The sequence below is a fragment of the Capricornis sumatraensis genome, chromosome 22, assembly GCF_032405125.1.
Source record: "Capricornis sumatraensis isolate serow.1 chromosome 22, serow.2, whole genome shotgun sequence".
Classification (NCBI taxonomy): Eukaryota; Metazoa; Chordata; class Mammalia; order Artiodactyla; family Bovidae; genus Capricornis; species Capricornis sumatraensis.
The window spans coordinates 19687764-19709519 of record NC_091090.1 but is presented as its reverse complement, the minus strand read 5'-3'; positions in this window follow the sequence as shown (position 1 = coordinate 19709519).

The window sequence follows — 21756 nt, the reverse complement described above, 5'->3', positions numbered from 1 at the left end:
ATGTGTACCTGCTGATCGACTGGGGATGCTTTGCAAATACCAGCAGGCAGCTTCCCTCCTTAGCTAGTCTGTCTTCCCTCTAGCTCAGGTCCTTGGGATTTGTGGATTTAGAGAGCATTAGTCAAACATGCTCGTTCTACCGCCTGAGCAGGGCTTAAGCAAACCCATATGGCTCATTGCAATGCAAGCTCTCCTGTAGCTCCTGGGAGTCTTCAAGGATGGATGCACCTTGGGGAGAAGTTTGCCTTCCCTTGTTTCTGGACCCAGCATGGGCTCAAGTTGAATGTCAGTGCTCTAGAGCACGAGCTCTTCTGTGGCTGCTGTCCCTCTGTACAGTCTCGTCCCAAGGACTGTATGGAGCTTCTTTATCACCAGCCCAGCCTTTCTCAAGTGGTGGACTTAAAAAAAAAAATTCATTCTTAAAGGAATACATAGGAAAGTCTTAGGTAAGAGAATTCCTAACCTCAAAGATGCCAGATAAACTAGCACTTATTAGAATTTTTGGAATCCATTTGGAAGCTTGATATTGTGTTCAGTTATGATTTCTAAGTGATGGAGTTTTCATTTTGGAGCTTGGGGGACTGGCCCTTCTCTCAGTGGTAGTGTAGTCCATGAATCCTGGGGTCCAAGGCCTGGCTCTGTCCCATGAACTCATCTCTGCACTGACTCCTGTATCAGTGGCCTTCTGTCCACCATCACCTGAGTCCAAAGGCACCTCATGTAACATGTTCAAGCCAAAGCCTGGCTCTCCCGCCGTCTCTTCCATCATGGTTAGTGGCAGCTTCTTCCTCTAGTAGCTTGAGACAAAACCCCTTAGACTCATTTTGATTCCCCTCTTCCTCTTACACGCCCACCCTATCCTTCGGTAGAAACTGCTGTCTTAACCTTCCAATCTGTCTGATATCTCCCCCCTCCCCTGCTGCCTGTCTGGTCTGGTCTGGTTCTTTCTTGCCTAGATTTGCACAGCACCAAAATCTCTTACAATGGTTCCAGTTTCACCCTGGCTACACTTCTGTCTATTCACAGCACAGTGGCCAATGAAAACCCAAGTCAGAGCAGGTCCTTCCCTGCCCAGAGCCCCCCAGTAGCTCCCAGCCCCACTTGAGTAAAGGCCGAGTCCTTACAATGGCCTCCAGGCCCTGTCAGAACTGCTCCCAAACCTTTCTATACCTCAGACTTGAACTGCTCCTGTTCACTCACTGATTAACCCTATTCCAGCTAGACTGTCCTCCTTGCTTCTCTTCAAAGACCCACCTGCACCCCTGCCTTAGGGGTTTTTGGCTTATGGTCTCCTTTGCCTAGAATATTCTGCCCCTAGAAGAGTCTCCCTTATCTCCTGCAGGTCTCTACTCAAGGCTCCACCTCCTAAAACCATCACATCAGGGGTTAAGATGTCAACACATGAATTCTGGGGAGACATAAACACTTGGCCCTTGGCAGAGAGGAAGGAACCACTTTTGACTATCCTTCACACTGTGCTGTAGTTGGAATTTTCTTTTCTTGTCCTCAAGTGTCTGAATACAGGTAGACCATCTTGCACCACAAAGGCTGGTTTCTTTGCCAAAAACCATGATCAGATCTACACGGGAGAGGCACACTGCCCCCGCTGCCATCACTCTTACTTTATTATGCTTAAAACTGAATGTGCATCAGAGTCATCTGGAGGGCTTGTTAAAGAATGAGTTGCTGGGCTCTGAATTTCTGACTCAATGGATCTGAGGTGGGGCCTCACATGTGCGTCTTTGATTCTCTAGGTGATGTGGATGCTGCTGGTCCAGGCACCACATTTTGAGAACCACTGAACCCCTCACTGCGCCTTGGGTTCAGTCACAAAATCCTCTTCCATAAACTTGGAAGCAGGATTCCCTTGACTGTGGGTGGGGGAGTGGGAGGAAATAGAGAAGGGAAGCTTCCTCACTTTCTTATGATTATAGCTGCACACAAAAATGTTAGCTATTTATGAGCCCTGTAATGAACAAGGCATTGTACACAAATATGACTGGGATGAGATTGCTAGGTTCAATAAGTTCCAAAAATGCCATGTATTATTAGCACAGTTCTTCGTAGTATATAAAGGGCTTCCACATACTTTTTCTAATTTGATCCTTAGAGAGACCGTGGGAGGTGAGCTAGGCATATATCATCACCCCATTTTACAGATGAGGGATCACTAGGGGAATTAACCTTTTTGCTTGACTGTTGTGTTCCAGGCATATGCCATAAGGAAGCTCATCTAGGCCTCACAACGACCCTCAGAAATAGAGATTATTACTTACCACAGAGATCAATAAACTTGGGGCTGAGAAGCTGAATGAGTTGTCAAAGGTTGTGCATTTCATTAGCAGCGGAGCCAGAACTAGAATCAATTTCTCCTGACTCACTATTGAAGACTCTTTCTAAGACACTGTATTTTGTGTGTGTAACTGGGGTGAAATTTATAACTAGTCAAGAAGTTGTAACTAAAGAGAGTTTTCTTTTTTTTTTTTTTTTCAGATTCTCTCTTGACTCCTCTCCGTGTTCAGTTTTTTTAATCTAGATTTTCAATCCTCTGTGACAGAATCAAGACACTGGGGAGAGAGTGCTGGAACTGGAGGCTAAGCTGAGTTGTATTAGGAGAGGGAGTAAGTGGAGGGAAGGTGGTTGGGGAATGTCTTCTGGGCAGAGTGTTGAAAGTTTTGTGGGTTTAGCAACTGGGAGACCCCAGAGCAGCTGCCAGGTGGGAAATGGGAGAAGAGAGAGAGAGAGGGATTTCATAGAGTCTGTCTCCAGAATTTAAATTCGATCCCTATTACTATTCTTGAAGAGATTCAGGGAAATTGATAAATGTAAAATTACTTTTGGCCACTGAACTGTGCTCATTTATATGTGATGCTGTGCAGAAAATAGGTCACATGGGACCCCAGTTTATATTAAGGTTATGTATGCATGTATTTGAAAGTGAAGATGTTTGAATGTGAAAGATAAGGTATAAAAAATGATTCAGTGGCAGAGAGATTAAGAGTGGGAAGGAACGAGATAAGGGAAGGAAGAGAAGCAAAGGAGAGAGAAACAAAGAAGAAAGAGAAAAAGCAGGGAAGGTATGAGAAAAATGGACAGGTATGAGTAAAGAAATACAGAGAAGCAACTGAGAAAGAGAAACCAATTGGCGTAAAGTAAGTGTCTTCTACTCGTTTCCCAAGCTCTCTACTACTGTGTTTCTCAAACTGTCATTAATTATTAGGAATATATTTTCCATGGCTACTCACTAATTAGACACATGCATAACTGGGGAAAACATTTTTTTCAGGAATAATGCTTATGCTTATGGTCTTCCTTGAGCCACATTTACCACTATTCACATCCTGTGTAGTCTCCCTCCCACACTGACCCTGGGGTTGACCAGGTAACCAGCTTCAAGCAAGACATTAACAAGGATGATGCAAGAGACGGCTTGCTAAGTTCTTATACAATAGGGCTTGTCCTCTTGGAATTTTGCTCTTGGGATACCCCCCACTTGGAACTCAGAAGTCATACCTTGGGTGTCCAAACTAGCCATATGGAGAGGTCACTAGTTGGTGCACTGAGGCCCTGAATGCCCACCTGAGCTGAGCTCCTGGACAATAGACAGCCTTAACTTGCCAGCCATGCACATGGGGCATCTTGAAAGTGAGTCCTCCAGTCCCAGTAGAGCCACTCAACTGGCGTCCATGGGGGCATAGATGAGCTATCTTCACTGAGCCCTGCCCAAATTCCAGAATCACACAAAAAAGTAGATGTCATTGTCCCAAGCTCACCAAGTTTTGGGTTGGGTTTGTTCTGCAGCCATAGATAACCAGCTATTCTAACTGCACACGGGGCACCACGATAGTTTCTGTGGTATTCAACTCTATTTTATTTTTTAAGATGTTAAATTGATTTCTTGACCTACTAATGAGTTTTGATCCACAGTTTAAAAGTGCTGGCCTAATCAATGATGGATATATTTGAGAGAATCTGTCTTCTAACCTCTCTATCTTGCTGCTCTTAGGATCTGTGACAAAAGAGATGAGAGGTGATCTCAAGATGTCACCCAGCCTAGGATTGTCACCACCCAGCCCAGACTTACTTTATGCCAATTGGTTTCTATTTCTTTGTATCTCTTTACCTTTATCTGTCCATTTTTCTACTACCTTCCTCCTTTTTTCTTTCCTCTTTGTTTCTCTCTCTTTTGTTTAGGCTATCCCTAAAGGGAAACAGTGGAAACAGTGTTGGACTTTATTTTTTTGGGGCTCCAAAATCACTGCAGATGGTGACTACAGCCATGAAATTAAAAGACGCTTACTCCTTGGAAGAAAAGTTATGACCAACCTAGATAGCATATTCAAAAAGCAGGAACGTTACTTTGCCAACAAAGGTCCATCTAGTCAAGGCTATGGTTTTTCCAGTGGTCATGTATGGATGTGAGAGCTGGACTGTGAAGAAAGTTGAGTGTCGAAGAATGGATGCTTTTGAACTGTGGTGTTGGAGAAGCCTCTTGAGAGTCCCTTGGACTGCAAGGAGATCCCACCAGTCCATTCTAAAGGAGACCAGCCCTGGGTATTCTTCAGAAGGACTGATGCTAAAGCTGAAACTCCAGTACTTTGGCCATCTCATGTGAAGGGTTGACTCATTGGAAAAGACTCTGATGCTGGGAGGGATTGGGGGCAGGAGGAAAAGGGGATGACAGAGGATGAGATGGCTGGATGGCATCACCGACTAAATGGACATGAGTTTGACTGAACCCCAGGAGATGGTGATGGACAGGGAGGCCTGGCATGCTGTGATTTATGGGGTCGCAAAGAGTTGGACACAACTGAGCGACTGAAATGAACTGAACTGAACTGAACTGAAAGCCATCTGGGTCTCCAGGTAGACAATTCTACTCAGTAGATAATTTTACTCAGGGCAACTATTTAGCCCTTTTGCATGCCTGGCTCTGAATCTTGTGAGGAAGCATGGTCTACTGGTACCCAAGATACTGAATTTATCCCTCCAAAGAGAGGATGGATATCACTTCCCCCATCCATTTTATGCCCCATATACCCATCTTATGCCCTCTGTTTCTCAAGACACTGGGTTAAGATGAAGCAAGCTTCTCCCTGTCATTAAAGACGCTTATAGCACAGTCCTATCAAATACACTTTCCCCCCTCCCCTGCTGAATACAGCAATCCCTGTTCAGCATTATAACCTGCAGAACAAATATGTCAGGACCACTTAGGGAGCTTGTTAAATGCAGATCCACAGGCCCCATCAAATGGGCTCAAAAAACCCCCCTGGAGAGCTGTACCTGAAAATCTGCATTGTAATGAGCTTCCCATCCAGTTTTCCTGCACATGGTTATATAGGTTTCAGTATTCTAAGGGCCTTGGTCTGGATCAGTGCACTTCAGTGTTTCCTGCCTCAAGTCATAGAAGAAATATGTTCTCATTCTGTTCCTACACTCACATATGTATCTGTCAAGGAAACAGAAATTTCATCAAACTCTACTGTTGATGTATGCTGCACTTTGAATTTTCTATCCTGTTTTTAATTTTTTTTCAAAGTCTGATTATAACTCATTAAATTGCTTTTATGATCACCAGTGGGTAACAGTGTGTGGTTAGTAACAAACCTGGTCTAAGGAAACCCAGGCTATATGTGTAGCCAGCAGACACGGCAGGTTCTCCAGAGTTTTGCTATAATAGTGATCGTTTGGAATTGCAAGCCTGGTCTCCACCTTTTTCCAATGTGCCTTTTGATTCTGCTGCTAACAGGGCTCATATTTACATGTGTGTTGTGTGCTCAGTTGTAAAGAATCTGCCTGCCAATGCAGAATGTACAGGAGATGCAGGTTCAGTCTCTGGGTAGAGAAGATCCCCTGGAGAAGGAAATGACAACCTACTCCTTGCCTGGAAAATTCCATGGACAGAGGAGTCTGGTGGGCTACAGACCATAGGGTTGCAAAGAGTTGGACAGGACTGAGGGACCAAACAACAAATTCACATAGCATGTACTTAACCTCCTTCCTCTTTGTCAGGCTGGAACTCAGGCTGTAGCTGAATTGGGAGTCTGGGGCTCCCTCCAGGACTCAGTTTGCAAGAACCAGTAGCTCTAAGAACTTTTGGTTGCTGGGAGAAGGGCATAGGGCAGGAAAGGACATTGCAGGGCTGTGACAGTTAACTTCTGCTTTTCCCCCACGGTGATTGTTCCCAAATCCTCAGGAGTTAGGGGCTGGAGTTCCAAGTCCACGAGTGGGGTCCACGAAGGGCTGTGTGCACCTCCGGCAAGTGCAGAGCTTCTCCAACATCCAGCTGCTCTAAACACCTACAAGGCACCTCCTGGGACTCCCAGAAATGAACTGGAGAAGGCCGTGATAGCCAATAATTTAAGCAACCTTGTCTTAATTTTATTTTATTTTTCAAAACGTTTATTTATTTAGTTCTGGCTGTGCTGGGTCTTCATTGCTGCAAGCTGGCTTTCTCATGGGCCTTCTCTTGTTCTGGCGAGTGAGCTTCTCATTGCGGTCACTTCTCTTGTTGTGGAGCACTGGCCCTAGAGCTCGAGGGCTCAGCAGTTGTGGCACACGGGCTGATCTGTCCCACAGCACATGGAATCTTCCTGGATCAGGGGTTGAATCCATGTCCCCCTGAAATGGCAGGTGGATTCTTAAATACTGGGCCACTAGGGAAGTCCCCTTGTCTTGAATTTATATTTTCATATTCTGTCAGTTCTTGGGTGAAGTTCCCTAGATTCACTGCCTTCTATGTCAATAGGGCTTGCTCATCCCTAGCCTACTTCTTTCAAATGCAAAGTGAGTGGCCATCACAGGCTACTTCAGAATTGGGGACCAGTCCTTATTTCCTGTCCCATTCTCTCTGGGCCCTTGACCTTCTGTTTCATCCTTCAGCCAGACAAGGTCCCATTTTCTGTTCTCAAATTTCAGCCTCTATATCCTCTCCATCATTTTTGACATTTGAGACCAGCCACCAAAATCAAAACAGATTCAAAAATGTGCCATTTATGGTGTCCAAGAAAGGCAAATGGATCCCTAAATGATTGATTTAGTGGTTGCAGCTGGGCCTGGATGTAGACAGACAGCTAATGAGGTAATTTTTCTAAATGCAAAGTGTAAACAAGATAATAGCTCCCTCTCTCTCTCTCTCTCTCTCTCTCTCAGTCTCTCTGGGTTTCTCTCCCTCTCCCTCAATTTTCTGCAGAGATGCACATACCAATTTGCATTTTTACACTGTAGTGAGTTGAATTGTATTCTCTCAAAATAATATGTTGGGAGTCCTAATACCCAGAATGTGGCTTTGTTTAGAGATGGGGTCTTTGCAAAGGTGATCCAGTTAAAATGAGGTCATTAGGGTGAGTGCTAATCCAATGTAATTGGTGCCTTTAGGAAAAGGGGACAGTTTGGACACAGAGAAAAACATGCATCAGGGGAAGATGATATAAAGTGACACAGAGAAATCATCATTCTACAAGCAGGAGTGGGGGCTGGATCAGATCCCTTCCTCACAGCCCTCCAAAGGAACCACCTCTGCTGACACCTTGATCTCGGACTTCCAGCCTCCAGAACAATGAGACAATACACTGCTATTGTTTAAGTTACCCAGTCTATGGTACTTTGTTAAGGCAGCTGCAGCAAACGAAGACACGCACATTTAAAATGGTTTTCTTCAGAAAGAGACTCACAGACTTAGAGAGCGAACTTATGGTTGTCAGGGGGAAGGATATGGGGAGAGGATAGTTAGGGAGTTTGGGATGGACATGTACACGCTGCTATATTTAAAATGGATAACCAACAAGGTCCTGCTGTATAGCACAGGGAACTCTGCTCAATGTTATGTGGCAGCCTGGATGGAAGGGGAGTTTGGGGGATAATGGATACAAGTATATTTATGGTGAGTACCTTCGCTGTTCACCTGCAACTATCACAACATTGTTAATTGGCTACACCCCAATTCAAAGTACAAAATAAAAAAAAAATGGTTTTCTTCTTTGTTATTTCAGTTGGTCATTCTCCTTCCTGAAGTAGGGGAGGGCAAAGAGGGTGAAGATTTCCTGTGAAGTTGTGAGGCATATGGTTCAGGGTTCTTGACTATGCTGGTCCTTCCGAAGCCCTGGTAGGACCTCCTGTGATGTCTTCACGTGGTCGTATGTTTTTATAAAATGTGCCAATGATGTTTAAACAGCCGTTGCTTACAACTGTTGACTCTTCAGGGCAGCTTCCTTGCCAGCACGCTTTCCATCACATCAGGTGAGCTTCTGGTGGCCCTCTGGTTTCCTTAGACCTGGATAAAGGGAGTTTGAGTTGAGAATGTAGACAGCTGGAGTTTAGCTGGTCACATGTATGGGTTTTGGTCACTCCTACCTATAATGAAGGGGCTTCCCAGGTGGCTCAGTGGTAAAGAATCCATCTGCCAATGCAGGAGATGCACGAGGCTTTGATCCCTGGGTCAGGAAGATCCCCTGGAGCAGGAAACGACAACCCATTCCAGTATTATTTCCGGGAAAATTCCATGGACAGAGGAACCAGGTGGGCTACAGTTCATGGGGTCACAAAGAGTCAGACTTGACTGAGTATACACACACACACACACACGCACACAGTCACCCCAGTGGAGGAACAGCTTCCACGGAGGCTTCTATTGGCGCCTTTGTCCATTCACCTTGTAATGGGACACAAAGGTGGTAGGCCAAAGTCAGATTACTATCTGAAGAGAGCCCATGGCACCCGGCACCAGAAGTATGTGGGTAGTGGAGAAAAATCAGGTTTGAAACATGGAGCCAGAAGCTAGTCTGTGGAAATTCTTTCAAGGATCAAATGCGTAAAATTATTAGTCCCTAAAAGTTTAGTATTTGAGGGGTGTGGTGATTTCTTTGGTTAATAAAAATAATCATTTTATGAAATAATTATCTTTATCAATAATAATAATGAAATTATTTAATGCAGATGAATGTATTTTTCTGGATTATGTGACGTTGGTAGTGGCTGCCGGCTTTTTAGAATTTATCATTTGTTATGCTTTCATTTCTTACTTGAAATACTTGCTTTTGTACCTGATTTCACTGAGTATTAAGCACCTGCCACATGCCAGGCCCTGAGAAGCCGAGAGTGAAACAGGCAGGCAGAGAGCCTACAGCCAAATCAGGGGGGAGACTGACACCAACAGCCCCGCAAACGGACTGCCATCTGCACCATCGCTAAAGCGTACAGTTTCCCCGGGGGGAGAAGTGGTCATTTTCAGTAGGAAATAACATTGTCTTATCACCATTTCCGGACAACCACTGCCTGTGCGGTGCATGAGCGGAGCGAAATAAAAGCCGCGTTTAAATTTGAGCGCTGGATTATCTGCCAGGCTCTCTCCCTGGGAACGTCGTTAATTTCCAAAACACAGGCATCACGACAATACACTAAAATCTACTCCGCGGAGTCACTAATCGCCGCCAATCAAACCAGAAGGTAGAGCTGCTCTTGCCCACACTTCGCCATAACAGGGAGGATTATCAGACTCGGAGGCGGGTGCCCAGGATGGGCTCCTTCCTTGGTTCACTCAGTCATCGAGCGTGTGGGTCTCGACCTGACAGGCGTGCCTGATCGCTCATCACCCAGGGCTGTTTCGTCCTTGGGAAGGCTTAGAGATGGCACCTCTTTTGCTTCAGCCACAGAAAGGGATTTGCTGATGAGAGGACAGTCTTCTTCAAGGTGGGGAGAGTGAAAAAGTGACGGTCTGGACCAGAACTAACAAGGCTCGCAAGGGGAGAATAGGTTGAGGAATTTGGCTAATGCAGACAAGCCTTGATGGGAAGTAGGGGGCTGACATGGTGGAAGGCAAGGGGCCAGAGATGGTTGATGGGGGACTTGTGTTCAAATGTGGATTTTTATTCTTTGGGTCACAAGGAGCTATTAATGTTCCTGAGCCCTAGGGGCAAACTGAACCCAAATCTGTTTGAGGATGATCAGTTTATCAGCTATCTGGCCCAAAAAGGATGTTTGGAAGCAGGGACGTGAGGCTGATGGTGAAACCTAGGCAAGAGTTTGTAGCTTGGAGTGTGGGGATGGGAGAAAGATATGCTCAAGAATGGAGGGGGTTAACCGCAGGGGCACCACGGATCTCCAGGCAGAGGGAACAGCAATCAGGCCCCCAGGCCATGCTGACCTTACTCAGCATCATCCAATCATCAGCCTCATTAAAACACCTAAACCCACGTGGATGTCTGTGATTGTGTGGTCCTAATTAATTTATCCTCATCAGAAGACGCTATTCAAATGCTCAGCCCATCCCCCTCCTCTGAGTGTGGGGACCAGGGGTGGGTAAAGCACAGTCCAAACTGTTCCAACTTCAGTGGCATTGCAGGAAGGAGGATGCGGCGGGATCATTTGTTGTGGTGAATCACGGCTGTGTCTTCCGCAGCTGCCCTGTGCAGGAAGGCTGGATATCACAGATATATTTTTGAGACTGCTTTATAACAACCCGTGAGAATCTCCTTTGTTTTACTCTTCCCTGAAGCAGAGCTGCTGAACCATGACTGCTTCCCAAACAGCAGCTTCGGCTGCAAATCAAGGCAGTCTCGCACCTGCAGGGCACAGGTAGCCAGAGGTGGCTCTGGATGGTCATCAGTCTTTCTCTGCCACACCTTGGGGCCCCCGAGTCAGCAGCAGCCGCCGCCTGTCTTTGGGTCTGTTTTGGCCACAAAGGCAGAATAGGCCTACCCCAGGAAAGCAGGTTCCCCCCGCCCGAAGCCTTCTGTTGCTTTTTCTGTTCATCCAGTTGCCACCCAGCTGGGTACCCTCCTCTGTGAAGGCTTCCATTCCATCCCGGGAGACCTCTTCCTCCTCTGACCCCATGTAGACTAGACTCGCTTGGTGTTTTTTAGCTTGTGCTTCCCGTTTCTTTTGTTAGATTTATTTTCTTTTTTCTTTCTTTCAGGCTTGAGGCTATTCTTCGCCTTCTCCAATAAATTAATTCTTTGAAAGGAAGGACTGTGTCTTATACGTAAGGAGACATATAATCTTCCATCTAAATCCAGAGGCTTCCAACAGTGGTGTAGATGTTGCTGATGCCTGCTCGTATTTTCTTGACACTCACAGTTCTCATGTGTGGGTGCAATCTAAGTTGCCTCAGCTGTGTTCAATTCTATGCAACACTATGGACTGTATCCCGCCCGGCTCCTCTGTCCGCTGGGTTCTCCAGGCAAGAACACTGGAGTGGGTTGCCACGCCCTCCTCCAGGGGATCTTCCTGACCCAGGGATTGAACCCACATCTCTTATGTCTCCTATGTTGGCAGGCAGGTTGGTTACCACTGGTGCCCCCTGGGAAGTCCCTCTGTTCTTATACATGCCCGCATTTTCTGACTGCAGACCTGAGGCCTTTGTTCACTGGAGCACGCTGGAAAGGCCAGGGTTTGTGCACAACCCAGGAGCAGCCCACAGCCAGTGATGGCATGTGGATACCCAGCTTCCTCTGCTGGGATGAGTCTGTTTTACATAGTCTCCCAGAGGCCCCTGGTGGGATTGTCCACAGAGGTAATCTGCTCCTTAATAAACCCTGGATTAACTTCTTCCCTTCTTGGGTCATTTTCCCATGCTCCTACCTCCACCATCCAGACAAACTATTTGCATTCAAGTCTTTCAGGGACAACCCTGGCCATTAGCAAGGTGTGGTGGTCCTCCTTAAAGACTTCCTGTTCTGGCCCTGCCTAACCTGTTGCTAGCCAAGAGCACTCGCTCACCTTTTGCCAATTGAATGTATGTATGGATTAAAAAAATGCTCCATTGTACCCCTGCAATGGCATTTGAACCAGCTTCTCATAGCACAGAAAGGATTATATGTTTCGCTTGTCCATACTTGTTTCTCCCTCGTATATAAATACTTCATAGCCTGTCTCCTCTCCTCCAGCCACTAACATCTCCATCCTCATCTTTACAATCAGCTGATAACCTCACTTCTTGTTTTACTGTGAACACAGCAATCATGGGAAGAGGAGCTTTCATGGATTCCTAGCGTGCCTACCCGCCGCCTGCATCTGCGCTCTGCCTCTCCACCTGGCTTCCTGTTACTGCAGGTCAGCTGTCCACACTTCTCTCTCTCTCCTCCTCCTGGTCTTCACCCATCTGCTGCCTCTGGAGCTGACATTTCTCAGTTAAAATTGCACCCTCTCTTACTCCCCAGCCCCTAGGCTCTGCTTGCTGTTTCTCTAGAGCCCTTCTAGCCACCTGGCTTCCTGCACATCATGCTTCTTTTTATTGCCGCCCCTCACCGCCCCGTTTTAAGTGTGTACTCTGTGTGAGCAGGAATCTTTAGTTTATTTACTGCATTAAAACCTGTACACGGAAAGAAGAAAGGTGGCAGTTGTTTGGAGTGAGAGAATTAAAAACAGTTTAGAATGTAAGACCAGAAACAGATCGTAGACATTAACCTGGTCCAAATCTCTTGTTTTATGGGTGAGGAGATGTAGGCCCAGAGGCTCTCTGGCAGTTAGATGAAGAGGGGATGGGAAGCTCTCAGTCTCAGCACCTCAGTTTGGGGTTAATTTCACAGTTAATTTCACAGCTCATTGTCACAAACCTGGCATTCCAGTCTCTAGTCCTGTGATCCTTGGGGATTAGTTTACTCTTGATGCCACTGGACTTCAGTCACTCTTTGCCTGCTGTGGTGTTATCTCCCTCAAAGACCTTCAGGAGCATGAACTGGGGTTTCTTCCTCTGAAATTCCCAGCACATAACCCAGCACTTTAAGTGATGTGAGCGGGAGACACAAGGGAGGCCTCCTGCCCACTTCTAAGCCTATGATTGTAACAAAAGTGGTTGCTGCTGGGCATCCTCCAAGTGCCCCTACAGTACATGAGAACATTAACCTTGGATAGTGCCTGGAAAGATAGGCACTGTTTGCCCATTTTATGGATGAGGATACTGAGGCTCAGAGTTGAGCACACTGCTGTAAGCTAATAAGAAAACGTGCCAGTATTCATTCTCACGCTGTGGATAGAGAGCCATCGGGCTGAAAGGGTAGAAGAAAGATGGCAGATTAGAAAACTTACACTTGGGCTTCCCTAGTGGCTCAGTGGTAAAGAATCTGCCTGCCAACGCAGGAGACACGAGTTCGATCCCTGGTCTGGGAAGATTTCACATGCCGCGGGGCAACTAAGCCCCACGCACTGTAACTATTGCTCTAGAGCCCGGGAACCACACTATCCAAGCAAGAGAAGCCCCTGCGACGAGCAGCCCATACACCACAACTGGAGAAGCGCCTGCAGTGAGAAGCCCCTGCTTACCGCAACTAGAGAAAAACCCACGTGGCAATGGAGACTCAGCACAGCCAAAATAAATGAATAAATACAATTTTTAAAGAAGAGAAAACTTGCACTTGCTGTGCGCTTTTCTCTGACGCTTGTATGTCCCCCAGGAAGAGACAAAGCTGTCCTCTGAACAGGGTAAGCTCAAGGGCTCAGTGACTGAGGTGGATTCTTTCCTGAGACAGTTTGTGGATCAGGCAAAGGCGGGAAAAGGAAGGTGCTAGCTGTTGGTACTGGAGAAGGCAATGGCACCCCACTCCAGTACTCTTGCCTGGAAAATCCCGCGGACAGAGGAGCCTGGTAGGCTGCAGTCCATGGGGTCGCTAAGAGTCTGACACGACTGGGCGACTTCACTTTGACTTTTCACTTTCATGCATTGGAGAAGGAAATGGCAACCCACTCCAGTGTTCTTGCCTGGAGAATCCCAGGGACGGGGGAGTCTGGCGGGCTGCCGTCTGTGGGGTCGCACAGAGTTGGACACGACTGAAGTGACTTAGCAGCAGCAGCAGCAGCAGCAGCAGCAGCAGGTGTTGGTACAAGGCAGGGGGCCCAGAAGGTGCAGGGATGCGGGGATGGCAAAGCAGGACCACCGTAGGCAAATTCTGCCTAGTTCACAATTTAGCTGATAGCACAGGACAAGGAGCCAACAAGTACTGATTGATTGGTTGGTTGATTCCCATTGACACATCCCACCTTAGCCTCAGAAACAGAGCCCAATGTGTCGGACGCTTTGGATTTGGAATTTTAGCGATAACAATTTTCAAGCTGGAAGCAAATGTAGATGCACATTGAGCCGAACACTTTGCTTTGCAAGTAAATTGTACAACCTCTGCAGCCACAGCATGCTTTGAGATGCAAAGGCTGGGTTGATTTCCTGGCTGTAAAATCTCACAATGCCTCCATTGGAGGTGTTGATTGATATGCTAAGATTCAAAAGTGAGCATCACACCTGCCTCTTCAGGACAAGATAAAAAGTACTGAACAATTTACAGGCAACTGTGTGGAGGGAGGGCTGAGCCCGCCTGCCAGGCTTGTGTGAGACCTGAGCTCTCACCACCCAGCGGATGGTCGGAGCAGAGGATGGACAAGACCTGGCCCAAAGCTCTGACTTCACTAAAGGGGAAACAGCTCGTGGGCAGGCAACTGAGCCTGCAAAAGCGATCTGGTTAGAGGTCACAGGCGAACCAGAAATACACCCTGGGGGCCCTTTCATGTCTGTCCCCGGGTTTTATGGGCCTTATGTCATGACATTCTGGGGCAAAATGGACATGTGCGTGCCTGGATACCTAAAAACTCAACACCGAGGCCGCTATGCACACATGCTATGATATTATTAAGGGCAAGACCACCTGGGCAAAGGCTTTAGCTAGAAGTACATCTAGGGAAGCTTTCCATTTTCCTGAGCTGGAAGAACTTAAAAGGAGAACATGAAGCAAGTCTCAGGACACTGCAGCTCATGGGACTTGTACTGCAAGACAGCTGCTCGTATGGCCATTTTGGAACAAGCCTACTACACCACCGCCTGGAAGAAAAGGAATATATAACAAGAGCTGACGAAGAAACAGTCCCTGAATGTGTGGGATTGCTGAGTTTCTCCCCAAGCTGCTGCCTGCGTTCAGGTCTTCAACACTTCTCTCCCAGACTCTCAGAATTGCCTTGTCAAACAAAGTTTACCAATGATGAAAATATTTTAAGCTACAAGAAAATGCAGAGAAAAGCAAAACATGCTTACCACCATAATGTAACAATCGTTTATATTCTATCATTATATAATACATATTGTATATGGTGGGCTTCCCAGGTGGTGCTGCTGGTAAAGAACCCATCTGCCAATGCAGGTAGACATAAGCGACGTGGGTTCAATACCTTGGAAGAGGGGCATGGCAACCCACTCCAGTTTACTTGCCTAGAGAATCCCATATACAAGGGAGCCTGGTGGGCTGCAGTCCATAGGGTTGTACAGAGAGGGACATGACTGAAGCAACTTAGCATGCACGATGCACTCATTGTATATGATGCATATAGATATATGCATTATATACATATAATATATACATTACATATAATCACATCATATGCACTCTACATAGTAATATTGTATACATTCTATGTGTATTATTACAGTATGTGTATATTCTGTAAGATCTTACAGAAAATTCTAAATGAACTTTTTGGCCAGCCCAATACTAATACATTAGGTATATAATCTTACTGATGAGGCCCCTTTCTACCTCCCTGTCATCCTATTCCCATCCTTCCCTCTTCTTCCTTTAGTACTAGCCTGAAATTTCTCCTTCCCAGCTGTGTCATATGATTGATCTCATATGGGATATACTTTTTGCAACTTTTTTCATTCAACACTATGTTATTAAGCTATATCCATGTTGATACATGTTGACCTAGTTTATTCTTTTCATTGACTTAATTTTAATTTCATGGCCCCATTGTAAAGTCTATTATTTTAGTTTTCTAGGACTGCCATAATAAAGTATCACAGACTGGATGGCTGAAGTAGTAGACATTTGTATCCTGGCAGTTCCAGAGGCTAGAAGTCTAAGAGCAAGGCGTTGGCAGCACTGGGTGTTTCTGAGGCCTCTCCCCTTGGCTTGAAGTTGGCATTACTTCCCTGTGTTTAGGCGTGGTCTTCCCTCTGTGCCTGTCTGCGTCCTCATCTCCTCTTAAAAGGACACCAGTCACAGTGGATAAGGACCCACCCTCCTGGCCTCACTGTAACTCAGTTACCTCGTTAAAGAGTGTGTGCGTGTGTGCTCAGTTGTGTCCGACTCTTGGTGATCCTGTGGACCGTAGCCCGCCAGGCTCCTCCGTCCATGGAATTTTCCAGGCAAGAATATTGGAGTGGGTTGCCATTTCCTTCTCCAGAAGTTCTTTCCAATCCTCTTTAAAGACCTCATCTCCAAATATAGCTACATTCTGAGGTAGTGAAGTGTTAAGTCTTCAATAAATGAACAAGCAAGCTTCAATATATGTCCCTTGGGGGACACATTTCAGTACAAACTGCTATTATAACTATTCTTTTTACAAACAACACTGTAATGAGCATCTTTGCATATGTCTCTGTGAACTTATGGGAGAATTTCTGTGGGGCCAATACTGGAAAGTGGAGTCCTGGATGCAAAGGTGTACACACTGAAAGTTTATTAGATGTTGACAAATTGCTTTCCAAAGATGGCCTATAATTTATCCTCTCAGTTGGAGCATGAGAGTATTTCATATATGCTTGGCATCATCAGACTCTTTGCAATCTGATCAGTGTGAAAAGACAGCACTCTGTGGTCTTAATTTTAATTTCCTTGATTGCTAGTGAGGTTTGGAAACACTTAGTGGCCACTCATGTTTTCTGATCTACAGATTGTTTGGTCACATCCGTCCTCACCTATTTTCCTATTCTGCTTTTACCTTATCGATGTGCAGGAAACTGACACCTATTCTAGATCCTAGTCCTCAGTTAACTCTCGTCATCTCTTATTGGGTCTCCTGGCTTCCACTGTCTCCATTGGTCAGTTCCCCTTTGAGGATCTTTACCCTCTTTTGAGAGACCACAGGATAAAATTCAGACTCAGTAGAGCCTTCCAGGCCCTCACAATCTAGCTGGAACCTAGCTTCCTAGCCTCACTCCCTCCCCACTCTCTCTAGATTCCCACTGGTGAGGATCTTTGCATGTTACTCCTGCTGCCTGGATGCCTGGCTTCTCCTTTGATTACTGCAGAAATCACATCCTTTCATATCCGGCTCTGATGTCAGCTCACGTAGGGAAGACCCCAAAGTCCTTGGGCAGAGACAGAGGACAGCTTCTGCATACCATCACCAAGGTACCTGCCACCTGCACCAGGGGCTTGTGGATGAGTTCCATTTCCTCAGCCAGAACCTGAGCCCTACCAAGAGCAAGCAAATCCCCCCTTATTCATCTTCATGTTCTCCATACTGGTACATGTTAAGAGCTCAATATTGGCTCAGTGTTATTTTTTAAATTCTGAGATGTTATTTGAGAGAATACAGTCGTTCATGAGTAGGCAGCAGTAAATAGAATTGCTTAGTTCATTCTTCCTGCCTGAAATTCACTCAGTTATCCCCAAAGTCATAAACTTATGTTCACAAAACAAGCTCCACAGGGTATGGAATGGGAGAGATGAAGCTTAGCAGCAGCATGAGGTCAGAATAGGGGAAGTTAGGAGGAAGCTCATTCTGAGTGAACTCAGGGGTGGTTCTAGGAAAACTACAGCAATGTTAAGATAGGGTAATGAAAATGTAGCATCTAGAAGGAGACAATAGTTCTAGTATTCTCTCATCAAACCACTGTTGGACCTGTGTTCTAAGCATTACACTTTCGAGGGCAGGGGGTGGGGGTGGACACAGACCATCTACAATACTTTCACGAGAAGGGAGGGTAACCAGGAGAGTAAAGGGGTAAGAGCCCATATTGTCTGAGGCAGGATGGACAGAGCCAGGGCTATTTATCCTGGAGACTCGAGGACACAGTGAGTGTTAACGTCTCTTCAAATACAGTGTGCAAGGGGGTTGCCTTTTGGAACAGGGAATAGAAATGTCCTATATCATTGTGCAAGATACAAGCAAAACTGATGAAAGAAATTTACAAAAAGATTTCTGCCAGCCAGAGTAGGAAATTTTAGGCATCTGAAGGATTAGAAGATGGTTTGGCTGCTTTGAGGAGTGAGGACTGCTCTGTTGGGAGAATGATTTACGCAGTGGCTGGGTGGTAAGGCATAATGTTCAGGGGGCTTGTGGATCAAATGGTGATTTGGTTTGAATTAAAGGACCTTTAAGGTCTTTTCTTATGCTTGAGCTAATGTGGCTCAGATGGTAAGAAATCTGCCTGGAATACAGGAGACCCAGGCTCTATCCCTGGGTCCAGAAGATCCCCTGGAGAAGAGAATAGCTACTCATGCTGGTATTCTTGCCTGGAGGATTTCATGGGCAGAGAAGCCCGGCAGGCTATCATCCATGCGGTCACTAAGAGTTGGACACAACTAACACTTTTACTTTCACTTTAAGGTCTTTTCCAAGCTGAAATTTCCCAAGTCCATGACTTTGAATCAGATAGATCTACACGGGAGACCAAAGTCTCAAAGCATCTTTGAGTCTTATTAAATGAAAGTTACTCTCTGACAGGCAGGACCTCTGGCTGACAGTCTTTCACTGACTGCCACCCCACTCAAGTCCTGACACCTTCTTAAACAGCTCCATAGCTCCATGTATGTCTCAGACAATACTGTCTGTGCTTCCCGCCTTTACTGTCTTGATTGGCTACTCATGTGGCCACACCCAATGGTTCACTGACTTTAGTGTAAACTAGAACAGTCTGGAAAGCTTGACAAAAGCGCAAATTCCTGGGTTGTAAGAGTGAGCACAGGATCTAGGCTTAAGCCACCCAGCAAACTGCGCTCCCATGACCCCCGTGATGGGCCTAGGGATCTGCAAGTGAGAAAATCAGAGCTGATGAGCTCTCATGAGACACTTTAGGATAGATGGTGACACTCTTTTCCATTGGCTTAGACATCATTAGGTCCGAGGCTGCCACCATAGCCATTGTTGTCCCCAAGAGGAGAGAAGAAGCAAAGCCAGGATGTGGGAAGATGCAGTTGAGATTATAGAGAACCTCGTTCTCATGACATAATTTGAGTTCTGAATCCGAATATCGCTGAAGCCAGACTGTCTTTGGTTTTGTGGCGAGCTGAGTGAATTAATTCTCTCTTTTGTTTAAGGCATTTGAATTGGGTTTTCTGCCACCTGAAAGTTCTTAAGTGATACAGACTCAAACACCATTCTTCGTGGGCAGATCTGATTGAAAAGTGAGTTTGGTTGTCAGCCCTGCATCCTTGCAAAGCTGCAGGTTGCTGTGCTGGCTTCAGTGGGTCAGCGTCTATTATGGATTTAGGATCCATTAGGTGCTGAGCATTCTACTAGGGGCCACAGGTGATAAACAGAAGACTTGATTCTTCCCCTCAGAGAGTTTATGCTCTCCTAGCTGCAAGACAAACATGAGGCAAGTGTCAGGGGAGTGATGTAGGGGTAGGATTTTTTTTGGGGCGGGGGATGGTTCTCTGTGGCCTGGGTTGGATCAAGAAAACTTCATGGACAAGAGTGAGAAAGAAAGGAAAGAGGCTTTATGAAAAGCTGGAACACCATCTCCAAGCACCTTATGTAAACTATGAGGAATATATGGGCCATAGAATAGAAACAGAATTAAATAAAATTCCATAAAGTTATATCTCATAGTATGCTTTGGATGATATAACTATACAAGCAGATGTATCCTGGATGCTAGATGAAATAACCCAAGAGTCAAGGAATTAGAGACCTTTTTGGTTACTAATATACTAACCCTTTGTGGCTGGCAGTGGCTTAAAATGTTTAATTGGATAAATTACATGTTTTGAAAGTTTCCAGGTTCTATGTGTTTCTGCAGCTTTGCAGGTTAATTGCTCTGTTAATTCTGGAACAAGGCTTGCCTCCTCTAAAACTGATGGTAGATTTAATCTTCATAGCCTCTCTTTTACTTTCCTAGGAAAGTTGAGATAAAGTCAACTCTGGACTTACTCTGTGCTCGTTCCTGATTTTAGAGTGAGGTAGAAGGGTCCCATACACTGGGCTTGCTCTCTGGCCTCTTAAACTGGGAGGATCCCATTTCCTACCATCACTGAGAACCCCGGGACAGTACCTAAAAAGTCCTTTCCAGCTCTTCATCAGGTGATTTGAAATCTTGGTGCCAGCTAGCTCCATACCATTCCTTGTATAACACCAGCAGACTCTTGCTTTACTTGCTTTTTCTCTACCTATACAGCTAATTCTTAAGGATCTTGCTGAAAGTCCTTTTTTTTTTTTTCCACACTGATGCCTATCACCCTCTCCCACCCTAAAGCTTCACCCAGTCCTTTGTACATAGTAGGCACTCAATATGAGTTTGCTGGGAATTCCCTGGTGGCTTGGTGGTTAGGATTCCGGACTTCCACTGTGTGAAAAGTGAAAACCCAGGTGGCCTGGATTCAGTTCCTGGTTGGGGAACTGAGATCCCACAAGCCACATGGCACGGCCAAAAAGAAAAACAACATCAACCACAGCAGAGGAGCTTGCAAAGAGGTGCACGTGTACATGTAATCCTGCCGTCAGTGGCTGGAAATCCATCTTACTCCCGGCTGATGAGAGTTACTCCAGGAATCTGGACCATAGTGGAACAGGTCTTTACTCTTCTCCCGTGTTACATTTCCGTCTATGGTTGGGTCCCTGGGAACCCCACTCCCCTGAGAGTTCCCTCTTCAATCCCTGACCCCCGGGGTTGGGATTTGTTTGTCACTGCTCCTGGAATGTTCTCCAGCAAGTCCTTTCTCCCTGGGTCATCATCTCGATCTTCAGAGTGGAATTTGTCAATGACTAGCAAGGCGCTCTTGCTCATATGTCGTATGTCGTTAGGCTAAAAGGCCCCATCATCACTAGCAATGAGCTAAGGAGGATCACAGGGTTAGCAGGGATAGACATCTACATCTTACTCCAGAAAATAAATACAAATCCATCAAAAGGATGTTTTATGATGGTTCCCCTGGCAAATGACCATGCCTAAAACAGCCTATCTCTGATGTCAGAATTTTCATCTTTTGGGGTTAAAGTACTGTTTCGTGTTAAACTAAAGACTCTTTCCACCCATCTCATTAAATTATGATCATATATTATTCTTTTAATGTGAATGAGTTTGTGTGGGCTTTCAAGTGTGCAGATGACAGGAAGTGGGAGAGACTGATTAATCAGAATACACTGATAGAGTGGAGTGGTCCAAAGGACCAGGATGCCTGGAGATCACTGGTGGGAAAAACGTGAGGAAGCAGTCTTCAGCCTTAAGTTTGGAGTGAAGGGTGTAACCGAGTCATGGAACCTGGATCAATAAGCCGCATTCCTACCTTTCTTTAGTTGCTCAATACACTTTCACCAAGTGGGTAATGGGGTGGATCATTTTACTAAACTGTGGCATTTTTTAGGGTGAAAGCAATCACTATTAATATCTATGCTGGGATAACAGACAAACCTAGATATACAGTCACCTTACTGACACCTGCAAGACTTCATGCTGGACAGACAGAATTACCTGCTGCACCAAGAAACCTGTAGATGAGACGGAGAATATGACATGGTGATAAGAACAATACAGAGCTTTAAAAAAAAAAATTTACCAGGCACTGTGATAAGTAACTCATCTAATCCTTCCTGTGGTTACTTATGTTATACCCATTACACAGATGTGGAAACTTGCCAACATCCTAAGGCTGAGCGGAGATGGAGCCAGAAGTCCAAGGATGGGGGACTGGCTCCTGAGTCAGGCTCTTCTGCACCAAGAAAAGAAGAGACACAGCACAAAGGGGGTTCCAAGAAGGGAGGCAAACTTCCATTTGGGGAAAACAAGTTGGGTTTCCTGGCAAAGGAAGCATTTAGTCTGTTCTGTGGAGGAGC